The sequence below is a fragment of the Chelonia mydas genome, chromosome 6 (genome assembly GCF_015237465.2).
Source record: "Chelonia mydas isolate rCheMyd1 chromosome 6, rCheMyd1.pri.v2, whole genome shotgun sequence".
NCBI classification, from domain to species: domain Eukaryota; kingdom Metazoa; phylum Chordata; order Testudines; family Cheloniidae; genus Chelonia; species Chelonia mydas.
In genome coordinates this window covers 20586673-20603577 of record NC_051246.2, presented here as the reverse complement: position 1 = coordinate 20603577, position 16905 = coordinate 20586673, and the positions used below count along the sequence as shown (strand labels likewise).

The following is a 16905-nucleotide window of genomic DNA, read 5'->3' as shown; positions in this document are numbered from 1 at the left end:
TAGGACTCATACCAGCCCTCTGATACATGGACCTATATTTCAGGCTGTCTTCCTAATACAGCTAGATGTCAGAAAATAATTATGACCCTACAAAAGTACTTATTAATGTGAAAGAAAGGCCCAGAAAGGAGCTCCTTAAAGCCGCTGTGGTTTTAAGGCCATCTATAAATGGTGAAATCAGGGAGATACAAGAAGAGCAGTTTGGCTCCAGTACTACCCATTTCCAAAGCAACCTTTCACAGGCTCAGACAAGAAACAAAAAATGACCAACCGCACAACAGCATGACAAAGTAATTGTAGACGGCTGGCCAGGGGAATAATCCCTTGTACCCCCACCATAGAACCACACTGGTACAATATATATTGTAACATCGGGGTATTGGAAGGAATGAGGCTAGACCACATTATCTAAAATGCAAAAATCTCTTAACACAGCAATGCCTGTTTCCCCCGGAGCGGAGACGGGCAGCCCCACCAACCATAAGAACACTTTGTTTCAATTTCCCATTCCCTCAGCCTCTCTCTCTCTCTCTCTCGCCACAACCCCTTGCAGCCCAGCCACTGGGGGAGAAGAAGCCCATTACAATTTAATTAATAATAATAGAGATGAAATTGCTGCACATGGTAGAATTCTATGCAAAGGACATTGGCCCAATTCCATACAATGCCAAGCACAACGCACAGCTGTAACTGTAAATGTGGAGCCATTTTATGAATTTGCCAGGGGGCCGATTAGATTTTAAAGCTGAAATGTAACCAACTAGATTAGCCAATCTGAAATGCGTTTAGCTAAACAGTGTTAGCAGACTAATGTTAATACTAGATTCTTTTCAGGTCAGCTTTTACCTTGGACAGTATGTTTCAGATCAGGACACGTGGGGCTCTTAACTGACCAACACTTTATAAATTCCCCCAAAACCACATATGTAAATACACGACAGTTTTTCTGTCAGATGTAGATAAGCAAATATACTAGGCATGTACTGAACACAAAGAACACATGCAGTCTTGGAAGTGGTTAACATAGACCAGCACTGGGGTCCAGAAACTATACCATGGAACAACACAAATCACCAACATTTCTTATTGCATCTACTTATAATCCTTAGTTATCAGTTCTTTATTCCCACTAACACATTTATCCCACTTTAACTAATTCTAGCATTTAATTGTCATAAGGCATATATATATAAAATAAAAAGAACACAGAGAAATACAGTTGGTGGTGATCTCCAATTGGTGGTGTCGATGTACAACAAATCTCTCAGAAGCTTTTCTTAGTCAGTGGGATTTTATATGTTATTTATTTCAAAGAAGCCTTGTAAAATGCTAATTTCAAAGCAACTGGCCATTGTATATAATGACCGGAGGTCTCAGAGTCTAAAAGCATTCTTCACTTCCTGTCTTCAGAGGAAAAGCCCATATGGGTAGAAGCTGTCAGCCTATTTTCTGACAGAAGAACTTATAAATATGGTTTCAGGGAATGATCCTTTATCTCTGACTGTTTGGACTCTTTCAAGGAAATCAGATGCAAAGCTGAGATCCCCAGAGACAATCTGGGTACCCTGAAAAGACTTTTAGGACACTGGCAGTTTATTACATCACAGCCACAATCTGGAATTACAAACTGTGACTCACCTGTTAATATAATTTACCTGCTTTAACTTCTCAGTTGCTCTCATTTCATTTTCTTAGCCAATAAACTAACGCCTAATGCAGGTTCCCCTTTTCTCTCCCAAGAACATCAGATCCATGGCCTGGAGGGCTGAGGTGCTTCTGTCGCCATCCATCCCACCAGGCCTCTATCCAGGTCTCAGAGCTTTCCCTATCAGTTTGTAGGTGGATAGGACTCATCTCAGCACTGCTTGTTTTATCCTTTTATTCCCATCATCCGTATTGTTTAGCCTCTTCCTCCTCTTCCCTCTTGATGATCAGGAGGTGGCACTCTCCGCTACACGGCCTGCAGCAGACAGGAACCATCAGCTGCTATTAAAGACCCTCCCCCACCCACACACCAGTAGTCAGAAAAAGCCATCTGTCTTTAGGTTTTAAAACTTGTTTTTATTATAGTAGTATGTAGCCCCTCCTCCCTTTTCTTTCCCAGACGCTTGCTATCACCAGTATGTGTGGTATTTTCTCTCCACTCCTTGCATGAATCAGATTCTGGATTCTTTTTCTTTTATGGCTCCTGGTATCTCCACTCACAGAGACTTTGCACTGTGCCCAGTGCACAGGATGGCTATCCTTTGATAAAGCCATGATAATACTTCAGGCTGGAAAGAATCGTAAAGCCCAGTTTACAGGGGACAATAGAGAAAATAAAATCATAGAATCATAGAATATCAGGGTTGGAAGGGACCTCAGGAGCTCATCTAGTCCAACCCCCTGCTCAAAGCAGGACCGATCCCCGATTAAATCATCCCAGCCAGGGCTTTGTCAAGCCTGACCTTAAAAACTTCTAAGGAAGGAGATTCCACCACCTCCCTAGGTAACGCATTCCAGTGTTTCACCACCCTCCTAGTGAAAAAGTTTTTCCTAATATCCAACCTAAATCTCCCACACTGCAACTTGAGACCATTACTCCTTGTCCTGTCATCTGCTACCACTGAGAACAGTCTAGAGCCATCCTCTTTGGAACCCCCTTTCAGGTAGTTGAAAGCAGCTATCAAATCCCCCCTCATTCTTCTCTTCCGAAGACTAAACATCCCCAGTTCCCTCAGCCTCTCCTCAGCAAATGAATGACACACCAAAAATAACACTATAACAGAAAGGTGAATTTTATTGGTCACAGGAAAATAAGATCTAGGGAAGGAATTGGTTAAGATTATCTAATAATTAAGGAACATTATTAACCCAATTTCCTGCATCCTAATGCTCACAAACTCCTCTAACCCCATCTCCCAACCGGCACCCTCCCAAGGTGGATGGTGCTGCTGAGGTCACATGTCCTGAGATGGAGTGTTGCACCTCTATGGTTGTTGCTGACTAAAACAAAAGTCACCTTTTAATTCATGCCTCGTTAGGGCAGGCTCCTCTCCTGACTCCATCCAGTTTCATTAAAATCCCTTGGGATACCAGCGGGCTCTTGGTAACCTGTGCTGGGTAAGATCTCTCTCTCTCTGGATTCTGGTCACTGCAGTGCTGGAGCTGCCATATCCCTGAAGCCACAATCTCACCTTTTGGGGGAGTGGGAATTTAGCAGGGGCTCCCTGATCTGTGCTGTCTCTCTCCTCTCTCCCAGCTTCCAATTGTAAACCCTCTCCCTTTGTCAGGCTGCCTCTCTCCCTCTCACACACACACAAGTGGCAGGGGGAAGTGTATCAGGATCTCTCTCTCTCTCTCAGACATACCCACACACAGAGCAGGCAGTACAGGGGGATCTCTCTCACTGAGGACTGTGGGATTGTTTAGGATGGAGGTTGAGAGTGAGTGTGCTTTGCTGTTGTCTGTGTTTTGGGGAATTTTTTTTTGTTTGTGTGTGTGTTTCATTATTTTTTGGTAGTTGTGGGTTTATTTCAGGATTTCTTTTGTCTTAGCAGGCTTTTGGGCACCCTGTGGACTGGGATGGCCGGTTGAGGGCCCAGGGGGACAAAGATTACAATTTGTTGCAGAGTCTGAGAGTTTAACGTGTGGCAGTGGGTTTCGGATTTTGCCTCCAGGCTTTTCCTCGGTGGAGGAGCATGTTCTAGCTGTGTGGAAGGTCATTGGGTTTAAGAACGTGAGGTATTGCCTCCCGCATGAGCAAGGCTGTATTGTTTGTTACCACACAAAGCCTCCGTAAGCAGATGGTTGTGGAGGGGATTAGGGTGTTTTTGTCCCTGTTGTGCCCCTCTCAACACCTGCTGTTCAAGTTGCTGTTTCTAATGTTCCTCCATTTTTAGGAAATGAGCAGGTGGCCAGAGGCCTGGCGAGTTATGGTAAGATCACTAGCCCTATTAGGAGGATTCCTTTCAGCTGTAAAGCCCAGAAGTTCAGCATGTCTTGTCCTTTCATTGGCAGCCTATATGATATTAAACTGTGCTTCCAAAGTATTTAAAGTGTCCCTGAAGTATAGGATTGGGGAGTGTGACAACATCATGTTTGTTGCCACTGAGGAAGTGGCCTGTTTTCGTTGTGGGAGTCTGACACACTGAGTCAATCAGTGCCCTAAGAAGAGGCAGGCTGCCCCTGGTGACCCTGTGCCGGGGAATGTGGGGGGCTCTGAGGGTAAAGCGCAGGGTGGGGTGGCTGCAGGAGGGACTGAGTGCCAGCAGGCTCCAGCTATCTCTGGGGATGTTGGTTCTGGAGGGAAGGGGGTTAGTGGCCCCTTTACACCCAGGGGTGATGGTATTAGTGGCTCTGTGGCTCCTGATTCAGTGGACTCTCAGCCTGAGCCTGTCTGAGAAATGGAGACTGGGCCTGTCGCTGTGGTTTCCACGGCTTTGGCTGTGGATTCTGACTTGTTGGCAAAACTCCAGAATAAAAAACAGCCACTGAAGGCCCCAGTGGATTAGTTTGGTCAGTGCAGTCGGGGAGCACATGGCTGCAGGTGCTGCTCAGGGTCATTCTTTGGTTGGAGGCATGGGGAATTCTTAGGTATTAGTACCCTCAGTCCCGGCAGCCCCCTCCCTCCAGTCTCTCTGAGGTTCCCCCCTGCCCTCGAGGTCAGTCGTGACTCTGAGTCTGAGAGTGTGGGATGAAAAACTCATGGATTCTTTGGGACCTGAACTCCCCGAAGGGGAATATACCCCGGACGCTACTGGCAGGTTTCTGGATGAGACTAAGATGTAGACTAATGTGGTGTATAAGTATTAGAAATTAGGTTAGAAATATTTCATAAGCCAGATATTTTTGCACTGAATCTATTTACTGGCTCACGACAGGCCATCAAAGTTTACAAATGGGTCCGGAGACCAAAAAAGTTGAAAACCACTCTTTTAGCTCAGCCACGGCTCCCATGGCTTCTAGACTTCTGGCTCCCTGTCAGCCCTAGTGGATTGATTGTGAATCAGGATTCTAGAAGCCATGGGAACCTAGAAGCCCTGGGAACAGTGGCTGAGCCAGGAGCCTTAAAGGTAGGGAGCTGGTGCTTCCAGACTTCCCAGCTCTGCAGCTGGGAGCCAGAAGCCGATCCCTATGTTGAGGTGGTATTCTCAGAACTTCCAGGTGCTCAGCGGATAACTTCTACCAGTTCATCAGAAAACACATACTTCTTGAATATCATTTTTATTTAATTTAAATAATTTATATACAGATTATAGTAGTTTATGCTTTAACACAGGATGTTATAATTTCTTATTTAATTGTAAATATTTTAAAAGCAAAATAGATTTAATTTAAATAAAAAGTCCAATTTCAATTAATCTGATTTAAGGAAAAAAATTAGACAATGACTGTGATTCTTTTATTAAAACAAACGTCCATTTTCTTCCACCCTGCTTACACTCAATATCAGGTGTGAGGCATGAGCCAAAGCAGAACATGACTGTAGGCGTATTTCTGCAGAAATTGCTTGTTTATGTGACCACTTTTGAGTAGAGACTAAACACAAAGGTTTAAGTTTGTGTGGCAGGGATTTTTTTAGTTTACAATAGAAACAAATTTCCATGAGGAGGTCTTTCACCATATCTTTGATTGGCTCTCGGGGGAAGATGAGGCAAGGTGGCTGTGGAGCCTCCTGGCTGGGTGCCGGGAGCACAGCATCGCAGCTGGCAGTGGGGCCAGGAGTGCAGCCCCACGGCCATGCTCCTGGCACCCCACTGCTGGCCACGGGGCTGCGCTCCTGTCTCCGCAGCCGCCCCGCCTCTTCCCCCAAGCGCCCCCCACCCCACCAGTCCCCGCTAGGTCAATGCCGGGCTGGCCCCTGCCGCCAGAGCAGAGCCCTGCAGCTGGCAGCAGCAGAGGGGCTAGCATAGACCTCCCCTGATCTGGAAAATTCCCTGGTTCAGGGTGCCAGACCAGGGAGGAACAACCTGTAGTTGTAGCTCCAGCTTCAGCACCCCAGCCAGCATCCCCAGAACCACGAAGGGCATCCCAGCCACCTACCGAGGGAAGGACAGTCCCCATCCCAGGGACCGACAAACAGCCAGAAGGGTCAGCCCTATCTCCAGAATCCCCATGCTGGACCACACTGTGAGGAGGATCAATGCCCTTTTGCAAGGCAGCGACCTCACTAGATGGCTAAGTGACCTCATACAGATCATCCAGCTTAAAACCGACATGAGACGGGTCAGTGCTCCCCGGCATGTAACCTCGCACCACGCTGCCATCGGAGCAGCCAGCACCGCCTCACAGGCTTCCCGGTGAGACGCAGCCGATGGAGGAGCTGCCCGCAGGCCCCAGACCACACAGCAAGACCTCGCCCCTAGGAGACACAGCACTACCTCCAGGGTCGCCCAGCGAGACCCCGTCCGCAGAAGGTCCCGTGTTCCACCAAGGACCCCCCAGCTGAAAATCGCCCACAGGAGAACCAGCACCGGTCCCAGCGCTTCCAAGCAAGACTGCTTTCCTCTGAGATCCAACACCGGCACTTCCAGAACCCCCCTCCCTCCTGAAAGAGCCAGCACTGCCCCAGCAACACTGGGAGAAGTCCCCCCCACCACACCAGTGACCCTGCCTCAAGATCCGACCGAGAACCGCTCTTAACTTCGGGAGGTAACAAGGCAGCAGGTTGTCCCTGCAGCAGCTTCCCAGCCCGAGCCTTCCCAGACGGGGCAGCCAGAGGAGCAGCAGCCATGGGCAAGGGCTGCCACACCACGGCAAAAAGCCTGGATGGAGGAGCTGGAGAAGATGGACTCCTTCGAAGACTTTGACGCCCTTATGGACAGACTGACCGTGGAACTGTCTGCGGAAATCGTATCCGGGAGCAGCGAACCCCAGGAGGGCATGTAGACCGCTCGCAGGTTTCCTGCACCAAACCGTAACAACAACACCAGAGAAGGTAGGAGAAGGAATGCCAGCTGCTGCTACGACCCAGTGGCTGCATCCCATATCCAGAAACTCTACAGGATGAACCGTCCGGAAGCCATGAGAGAGATCCTTGACGGGCCCTCATCCCACTGCGCTATCCCGTCTGAGAGCTACTTCAAGGACGTGTTCAATCACGAGGCCCAAAACAACGTACCTGAGAACACTTATTCCCTACCACTTTTAAAAACTCACACACATTAATCTGGAACAATGCTTGGTATGTACCCCAGGTATCTCATCAGCTTTATAATCAAGATTTTTAATTTTTCATAACCCAAGCTTCACCCCAGATGTACAGTACCTTTCCTTTAAACCTGTGTAACGTGAACTTTAATAAAATTATTTATTAGTGAATTGCAGTCGTGGTAAAATGCCTTGGCTGAGATCAGGGCCTCACTGTGCTCGGCATGGGATATGTTGTTATGGAAGGTGCCCCCCAGGTGGTGCTGTTACAGGTGCCCAAGCTCATTCAGCCCCAGCGGCAGAGCTAGGAATAGTTCCAGTCCAATGGTCTTTCCACTAGGATGCATGGTTGCTTTGTGATCCCTCAGTGCTCCTCTGTCTCCCATACATTTTGTTATAGGGGAAAGGGGATAGTGGTCATACTTCAAAATGTTTACAATGAGCAGCCGCTAACAGGACAAGTGAGAGAAATCTCTTCCATGCTTTATGTCCCAAAACCTTGACAGTTTTATTACAGGGTTGTTACATAACTTTTAGCATGTGAGAGAAGACTGGTGTGTCTTTCTCCTTCTCCACCCTCTACACAAACATTCCCTGCAACATGTAGCCCCTGAACCAATATTTTCAGCTCCCGGTCTCCTTCCCATCCCATTAAGCCAGTGGTTCCCAAACTTTAACAACTCACGAACCCTTTCACTAAAATATCAAGTCTCGCGAACCCCCTCCTAAAAATGAATGTGTGCAGGGATTTTCTCCCTTACCTGAGCATAAATTATAAAAGCAGTGATCTAGGAGATATAAAATTTGTTTTATGACATGCTTATTACGCTATTTATTATTAATTATTATTTATCATTACAGTATTTTTATTACATTATGAAAACGGCAACACTCTTCCAAGATCTCACTTTTCTAGCTTGTATCACTTTGATTAAGCCAGTTATAAGACAAGGCTCCTATGTTTCATCAAGGAGTATCAAATGTGAAACAGCATGAAGGTATTTAAGAAGCCAACTCAAAGAGTTCCTCCTACACAAGCATTCAGGTCTTGAGCAGTCCAGGCAAACAACGCACGATACAACAAAGCTTAAATTTGTTCTTCATAATAACTTTAAAAACAACACTAGCAGGCTATTTAATTTTAAAAACAGCAAAACAAATCCCCAAGAGCCCCATGTAACATTTCACGAACCTCCAGGGGTTCACGAGCCCCAGTTTGGGAACCACTGCATGAAGCCATTGGTTGGTACTGTAGAAGCCATTAACATGTAAGAAGCATCTCCTTGCTGTCTCCTGCCCTATGCTGCTGCATGCGCATATCACAGGCAGCAGCTTAATGGAGGGCTGTACACTCCCTTGGTTACACAATCCAAACCGCACACAGAGCTGGGCCCCTCACTCCCACTACCCAGCTCCAGTTGGAACTCCTGCCCCTGCTTCAGCTAGACTTCCCCAGCCATGTCCCAGGTCCACCCAGTCCACCCCTCTCCAAACTGGGACACTCCCCTCACACATTCTGGCCAGCCTCCCCCCTTCCCCCCACACAGGGGTGATGTGAATTTTAACTATTCCTTGTCTGGATTTCAGATGTTAAATTTGTTACCTTCATTCCCACCCCCATCCCAGATCCCAGGGACATTCAGGGAGGGGAGCTCAGATCCCCCAAGAAGACCAGGGTCCCTCAGCTCCCAAAACTTACAGTGGGCAGGGAGAGGGGCTCCGAGCCCTGTAAAGGGGTAGGTGTCCCATAGATCTCAGCACACCCACAGAATGGGAAAATGCAGTGCTGACAGGACCCCTCACTTAAACCCCCATCTTCTTCTGCTACCACTCACATTGTAGCTTGATCTATAGATTATGAATATAAATTTCCAGTTATTACTTTGATGGTAGACAGGTTGTTGTCCCAAGATCAGGCCCAGTATTATTAAAATTATTAGACAGTTGGGAACCCCGATATGCACAGGTGCAACACTCACATTATAGGAACTCTTTTATATTTACAAATATAGAATTTCTTAATACATTTAGCAAAGTCGCACACACTCTAACTCAGTAAGGTAGATAGAGATACTACAGAAGGTACATCAGAACATCCCTACTCACACCATCCTTGCAGGACAACGTGAAATGTTAGCCATTATCTTCTTCATCACAGTCATCTTCCTCATCTTCACCAGAGGCCATCATTCTGGCCCCTTCTAAGGGCTACATCTCTCTCTCTCTTCCACCCGACCACAGGCTGGGATGCCACTTTTATAATATGTTACACTGACATTTACCGTGTCTAATGCCTATTCAGTAGGGGTTTCTCCCCTTTTCCTTATTTGTATTTCCACCTCCCCTTATCAATGTTCAGATGTCCTTCTTCTACAGGTTAGTATATTCATGATTTCACCCCATTATCATATACGTCAATTCATTGCCTTGGCACTCTTGCAGTCAGATCTCCCATCCAAAACCTCCAGAAGCTGGTCTTAGTTCATGTTCTGTGGTTGGCTAATCTCATTATGGACAAAATTCCCCCCTACACTCTACTTCTAGTTTCCCAAAATTTATGAGTTACCTGAGTTTATCTGTGCCAGAGGTTGTAGGCCTCAAGCCCCATGCTAACTGCTGAAGCCAGTGTCTTACAGGATACGAGCCTGTAGGTTCCTTGCTCTACTGCTGTATATAATAAAGCAGAATATAAAGCAAAGCAGTGAATATAATAGAGGTAAACTGTCCAACTGAGCTACAACATTCTCAAACCCTTCCTACTTCTCCACTCCCCCTAATCCCTGCCCCTCTCTCTTATCTGAGCTCACCAAAGCATCTCCCCCCCACCACTCGTTCCCATGTGTCCCCCGCCCCATAACACCCCCATCCTTTGCTGCAGACTCAGACTCCCCTTCCCGTATTGCTACCTGCTCTTGCACCCTTAATCAGTCCTCTCCCCCGTGAGCAGTCACGTGTATCATTTGTTTTCTTTTCAACAACAGTGTCAGACCCTTCTGAATATTCTACTCTGCTTAGGTGACATTTCTCCAAAATAAACAATAAAACCTCAACAGAGGGAGATTTTTCCCAAATATTTAAATTTCATTCTGAGATTTCTGCCTAGGGTGGAACTTCAGACTCAGAGATGTGTTAAGCACCCCATTAATCTCAATGAGATGCTCTCCCCACGGAGATGAACGCAGCCTGAAACAATGAACAAGGAGTAATGGTCTCACGTTGCAGTGGGGGAGGTTTAGGTTGGATATTAGGAAAAACTTTTTCACTAGGAGGGTGGTGAAACACTGGAATGCGTTACCTAGGGAGGTGGTGGAATCTCCTTCCTTAGAAGTTTTTAAGGTCAGGCTTGACAAAGCCCTGGCTGGGATGATTTAGTTGGTGTTGGTCCTGCTTTGAGCAGGGGGTTGGACTAGATGAGCTCCTGAGGTCCCTTCCAACCCTGATATTCTATGATTCTATGATTCTATGGCTCTGAGATGTATGAATTGCACCATTCATGTCAGTGAGTCTCCCTCCCTCCCCAGTGCTAGACAATTCCTCATATGGGTCAAGCACAGTACTGGGTTTACAATGGCGCCAGACCCACACTGGGAAGGGGCCCATTATGGACCTGTCTAACCCATCCACACGACTGGGTCTGGTCCCTATCGCTGGAGAAGTCCAGCACCCAGGCCTTGCTCTATGAGCAGCTCCCAGCCAGCAGGTCCCAGTCGCCGGTCAGAAGCCGGACTCTGCCATGTGGGCTGGGCAAGGATGGTGTCCATGGGGCCAGTGGGTGTACCTGGGCAGGGTGAGCTTGTGGGGGTCATGTTCCAGGGGTCTGCCCCACGCCCGAGTGCGGTTCTGGCTCCAAATACTGCTGCCTGGGACATGTGGGGACCCACCCACCATCCTTGGCACGAGCCACCTGGGACCAGTGCAAAGGCTGAGTCAGTCTCGGCCAGTGGGCAGGGGAGCAGCACGGGGGGGGGCTTGGCTGGACCCCACCAGCCACGTGGGTCCTGAGGGAACCTGGCCTGGGCAGGCCCCGATCCGTCATGGATGATCACACCATCCCTGAGGGATTGGAGCGATCCCCGCCCCGTTACCAGCCCCACCCATGCTGCCAGGTCAGTCCAGTAGACACAGTCATTTCCCAATGGGGTCGGTGAGTGCAGCCGAGGGGCAGGACTCAAGGGAGTGGGTTTCTGAGGGGTCTGTGTATGGGGTTTCTGGGCAGCGGGGGTTGGGGGAGGGTTGTGTATTTTGGGGCACTGGGTATAGGGGGTCTGGTGGGGCACTGTGCAGTGTGGTGGGGAGGCAGAGAAGGGGTGCTGGGCACTGGGGGAGTCTGTGGGCAGGGATGGTGTGCAGGGCTTTGTGCAGTTGTGGGGTGTCTGTTAGGGAGTCTCTGGGAAGGGCGGTGCTAGGATTGGGTGTGTGTGGGAGTCTCAGCAGAGCGGCGCTGAGCATAGGGGTCTGTGGGGGGGTCTCTGAGTGAGGAGGGTGCTCAGCGGTGTGTATATGACTCAGCTCAGGTCTGCCTCCAGGGGACAGGTGCGCAGACAGTGCAGGGCCAGGTCGGTCAGTTTACGTCTGGTGGCTGCCGATTTGTGAACCGTGCCCTGAGGCTGTGCTGTGGGGAATGGGGCCACCTGCTCCATGCCCTGCCCCACTGCCCCCATGGGGGTTCACAAATATGTTTGATGCCAGGCCCAGAAAATGGTTAATCTGGCCTGGTGAAGCATACCCATGCCCAGCTTCTCATCCCAGTCTCAGCAGTGTGCTTGGTGTTTGCTCGGAGCATGCTAGTTCTAAACTACCCACCCAGACGGGCGGGGCTTCCCCTGATCCTGGCACACAAACGGAGGTAGCGGGACTCAGATACCCTTAGAAGTGCAACCCCTCCAAAACCTGACTCACATGCGGGGGGTAGGGAGGGGGCTCAGACACCCAGATCCTGGCACACACAGAAGGGAAGAATGTGGGGCTAACAGGCACCTGTTTCTTTATGCTCCGCCAAACACCCTGCCACTCACGCCATGTGTCCTTCCCCCTCACCTGAGTCTTCCAGCTCCCTCACCTCCTCTGCCACCCACCCCCATTTATCCCCCTCCCCGCAGTGCAGCCCCAAATCCCTCTCAACCTTATTCCCACACTTCTGCCAGCAAGCATTCATGTAATTATTTTTTTTACAAAAGTACTTTGATTACATTTCCCCAAAATAACACATTCCCCAGACACCATCTTCTGCCGAGCAGGCAGGAAATACAAGAGGGAGGGATAGCTTAGTAGGTTGAGTATTGGCCTGCTAAACCCAGGGTTTTGAGTTCAATTCTTGAGGGGGCCATTCTGTGTGACAGTTGTTTTTGTTTCTCCTTGATGTAAAGCCACCCCCTTTGTTGATTTTAATTCCTTGTAAGCCAACCCTGTAAGCCATGTCGTCAGTTGCCCCTCCCTCCATCAGAGCAATGGCAGACAATCGTTCCGCGCCTTTTTTCTGTGCAGACGCCATACCACGGAAAGCATGGAGCCCGCTCAGATCACTTTGGCAATTTAGGAGCACATTAAACACCACACGCATTATCCAGCAGTATATGCAGCACCAGAACCTGGCAAAGCGAAACCGGGCGAGTAGGCGACGTCGGCACGGTGACGAGAGTGATCAGGACATGGACACAGACTTCTCTCAAAGCATGGGCCCTGGCAATGCAGGCATCATGGTGCTAATGGGGCAGATTCATGCCGTGGAACGCCGATTCTGGGCCCGGGAAACAAGCACAGATTGGTGGGACCTCATAGTGTTGCGGGTCTGGGACGATTCCCAGTGGCTGCAAAACTTTCGCATGCGTAAGGGCACTTTCATGGAACTTTGTGACTTGCTTTCCTCTGCCCTGAAGCGCATGAATACCAAGATGAGAGCAGCCCTCACAGTTGAGAAGCGAGTGGCAATAGCCCTGTGGAAGCTTGCAACGCCAGACAGCTACCGGTCAGTCAGGAATCAATTTGGAGTGGGCAAATCTACTGTGGGGGGCTACTGTGATGCAAGTAGCCAACGCAATCAAAGATCTGCTGCTATCAAGGGTAGTGACCCTGGGAAATGTGCAGGTCATAGTGGATGGCTTTGCTGCAATGGGATTCCCTAACTGTGGTGGGGCCATAGACGGAACCCATATCCCTATCTTGGCACCGGAGCACCAAGCCGGCGAGTACATAAACCGCAAGGGTTACTTTTCAATATTGCTGCAAGCACTGGTGGATCACAAGGGACGTTTCACCAACATCAACGTGGGATGGCCGGGAAAGGTACATGACGCTCGCATCTTCAGGAACTCTGGTCTGTTTCAAAAGCTGCAGGAAGGGACTTTATTCCCAGACCAGAAAATAAACATTGGGGATGTTGAAATGCCTATAGTTATCCTTCGGGACCCAGCCTATCCCCTTAATGCCATGGCTCATGAAGCCATACACAGGCAGCCTGGACAGTAGTCAGGAGCTGTTCAACTACAGGCTGAGCAAGTGCAGAATGGTGGTAGAATGTGCATTTGGACATTTAAAAGCGCGCTGGCACAGTTTACTGACTCGGTTAGACCTCGGCGAAACCAATATTCCCACTGTTATTACTGCTTGCTGTGTGCGCCACAATATCTGTGAGAGTAAGGGGGAGACATTTATGGCGGGGTGGGAGGTTGAGGCAAATCACCTGGCTGCTGGTTACGCACAGCCAGACACCAGGGAGGTTAGAAGAGCACAGGAGGGTGCGGTGCGCATCAGAGAAGCTTTGAAAACCAGTTTCATGACTGGATAGGCTACGGTGTGAAAGTTCTGATTGTTTCTCCTTGATGAAACCCCCCGCCCCTTGGTTCACTCTACTTCCCTGTAAGCTAACCACCCTCCCCACCTCCCTTCGATCACCGCTTGCAGAGGCAATAAAGTCATTGTTGCTTCACATTCATACATTCTTTATTCATTCATCACACAAATAGGGGGATAACTACCAAGGTAACCCAGGAGGGGTAGTGGAGGAGGGAAGGACAAGGCCACACAGCACTTTAAAAGTTTAAAACTTTAAAACTTATTGAATGCCAGCCTTCTGTTGCTTGGGCAGTCCTCTGGGGTGGAGTGGCTGGGTGGCCAGAGGCCCCCCCACCGCGTTCTTGGGCATCTGGGTGAGGAGACTATGAAACTTGGGGAAGAGGGTGGTTGGTTACACAGGGGTTGTAGCGGCGGTCTGTGCTCCTGCTGCCTTTCCTGCAGCCCAACCATACGCTGGAGCATATTGGTTTGATCCTCCAGCAGTGTCAGCATTGAATCCTGCCTCCTCTCATCACGCTGCCGCCACCTGTCAGCTTCAGCCCTCTCTTCAGCCCGCCACTTCCTCTCTTCAGCCTGCCACCTCTCCTCCCAGTCATTTTGTGCTTTCCTGCACTCTGACATTGTCTGTCTCCATGCATTCGTCTGTGCTCTGTCAGTGTGGGAGGACAGCATGAGCTCAGAGAACATTTCATCATGAGTGCGTTTTTTTCGCCTTCTAATCTTCTCTAGCCTCTGGGAAGGAGAAGATCCTGTGATCCTTAAAACATGCAGCTGGTGGAGAAAAAAAAGGGACAGTGGTATTTAAAAAGACACATTTTATAGAACAATGGGTACACTCTTTCACGATAAACCTTGCTGTTAACATTACATACATAGCACATGTGCTTTCGTTACAAGGTCGCATTTTGCCTCCCCACAGCGCGTGGCTAGCCCCTCCCCCTTCCCCATGGCTAACAGCAGGGAACATTTCTGTTCAGCCACAGGCAAACAGCCCAGCAGGAACGGGCACCTCTGAGTGTCCCCTTAAGAAAAGCATGATATTTCAACCAGGTGACCATGAATGATATCACTCTCCTGAGGATAACACAGAGAGATAAAGAATGGATGTTGTTTGAACGCCAGCAAACATACACTGCAATGCTTTGTTCTACAATGATTCCTGAGTATGTGCTACTGGCCTGGAGTGGTAAAGTGTCCTACCATGGTGGATGGAATAAGGCTGCCCTCCCCAGAAACCTTTTGCAAAGGCTTTGGGAGTATATCCAGGAGAGCCACGAATGCCAGGGCAAATGAATCATTACACATGCTTGCTTTTAAACCGTGTATAGTATTTTAAAAGGTGCACTTACCAGAGGTCCCTTCTCTGCCTGGCGGGTCCGGGAGGCAGCCTTGGGTGGGTTCGGGGGGTACTGGCTCCAGGTCCGTGTGCGAAACCATTCCTGGCTGTCGGGAAAAACGGTTTCTCTGCTTGCTGTGAGCTATCTACAACCTCATCATCATCATCTTCCTCGTCCCCAAAACCTGTTTTCATGTTGCCTCCATCTCCATTGAAGGAGTCAAACAACACAGCTAGGGTAGTGGTGGCTGAACCCCCTAAAATGGCATGCAGCTCATCATAGAAGTGGCATGTTTGGGGCTCGGACCCGGAGCGGCCATTCACCTCTCTGGTTTTTTGGTAGGCTTGCCTCAGCTCCTTAAGTTTCACGCGGCATTGCTTCAGGTCCCTGTTATGGCCTCTGTCCTCATGTCCTGTCATTCTCCTGGGAGATTTTGACAAATGTTTTGGCATTTCGAAAACTGGAACGGAGTTCTGATAGCACGGATTCCTCTCCTCATACAGCGATCAGATCCCGTACCTCCTGTTCGGTCCATGCTGGAGCTCTTTTGCGATTCTGGGACTCCATCATGGTCACCTCTGCTGATGGTCACCTGCAGTTTGCCATGCTGGCTAAACAGGAAATTGAAATTCAAAAGTTCGCGAGCCTTTTCCTGTCTACCTGGCCAGTGCATCTGAGTTGAGAGTCCTGTCCAGAGCGGTCACAATGCAGCACTCTAGGATAGTTCCTGGAGGCCAATACCATCTAATTGCATCCACAGTACCCCAAATTCGAGCCAGCAAGGCCGATTTCAGCACTAATCCCCTTGTCGGGGATGGAGTAAGGAAATCGATTTTAGAGCCCTTTAAGTCGAAAAAAAGGCTTCGTCGTGTGGACAGGTGCAGGGTTAAATCGATTTAATGCTGCTAAATTCGACCACAACTCCTAGTGTAGACCAGGGCTTAGTTTAATGTTTATCCTTACCAGAGAGTTTGATTGAAGTGCTCCGTAAATCTGCTCAGGTTACAAAGGCTGGTGAATGTCCACTTTCCATTTAATTTCCAATCAATAAACTTCCATTTCTCAAGAAAGGGTCTTGAGCAGTGCAAGAAGGTATATTCCTAAAGTTCAACTCATGGAGCTGGGGGAATTTCGTTGAGGCCTTTCTCTGTGATTCATGCGTGGCTCTGTGAGCATTCATGGAATCTAGCTGGATATGAGGCTCCACACGCAGTTGTACTGAGTTGTAAGAGCACCTGGAGGGGTTTGCTGCTTGCCACCAGTCTGGCATTGTGAGAGACCACCCAAAATAGAGAGTAAAGGGGATACCGCGGTCCCACAGTTACAGGTTGCACCCCGGGGGTCCCGTCAGACCTCCCCATTTGGCAGAGTAACAATATTTTAAGGCAAATGAGGTGATCAAGGAGGCCGTGCAGATGACAGCTCTGGTGGAAGGGGTTTCTCAACATGTGTGCAAGATTTAGCAGGTAGGGGTGGGATCATGTTTGGGTGTGCAGGGCCGCTCATTGTGAGGCCTCGAAGGAGGACAAAGACAGTTATACTTGGGGTGGTCCTTGAAGTGCACATGGACATAGCCAGCCTGCTGCCATGGTTACCCCTTCACTTGGCTGGCAGCTCCATCAGGAGCCCAGGCTCTGCAGGGGGG

The 16905-nt window shown here is 49.1% G+C and overlaps 1 protein-coding gene across 1 annotated transcript in view; it reads left to right on the top strand.

The window, feature by feature from the left end:
- The window catches only part of LOC102943481 (NACHT, LRR and PYD domains-containing protein 3), a 509145-nt gene that overhangs the window by 311028 nt on the left and 181212 nt on the right, over nt 1–16905 (top strand). The window lies entirely within an intron of this gene.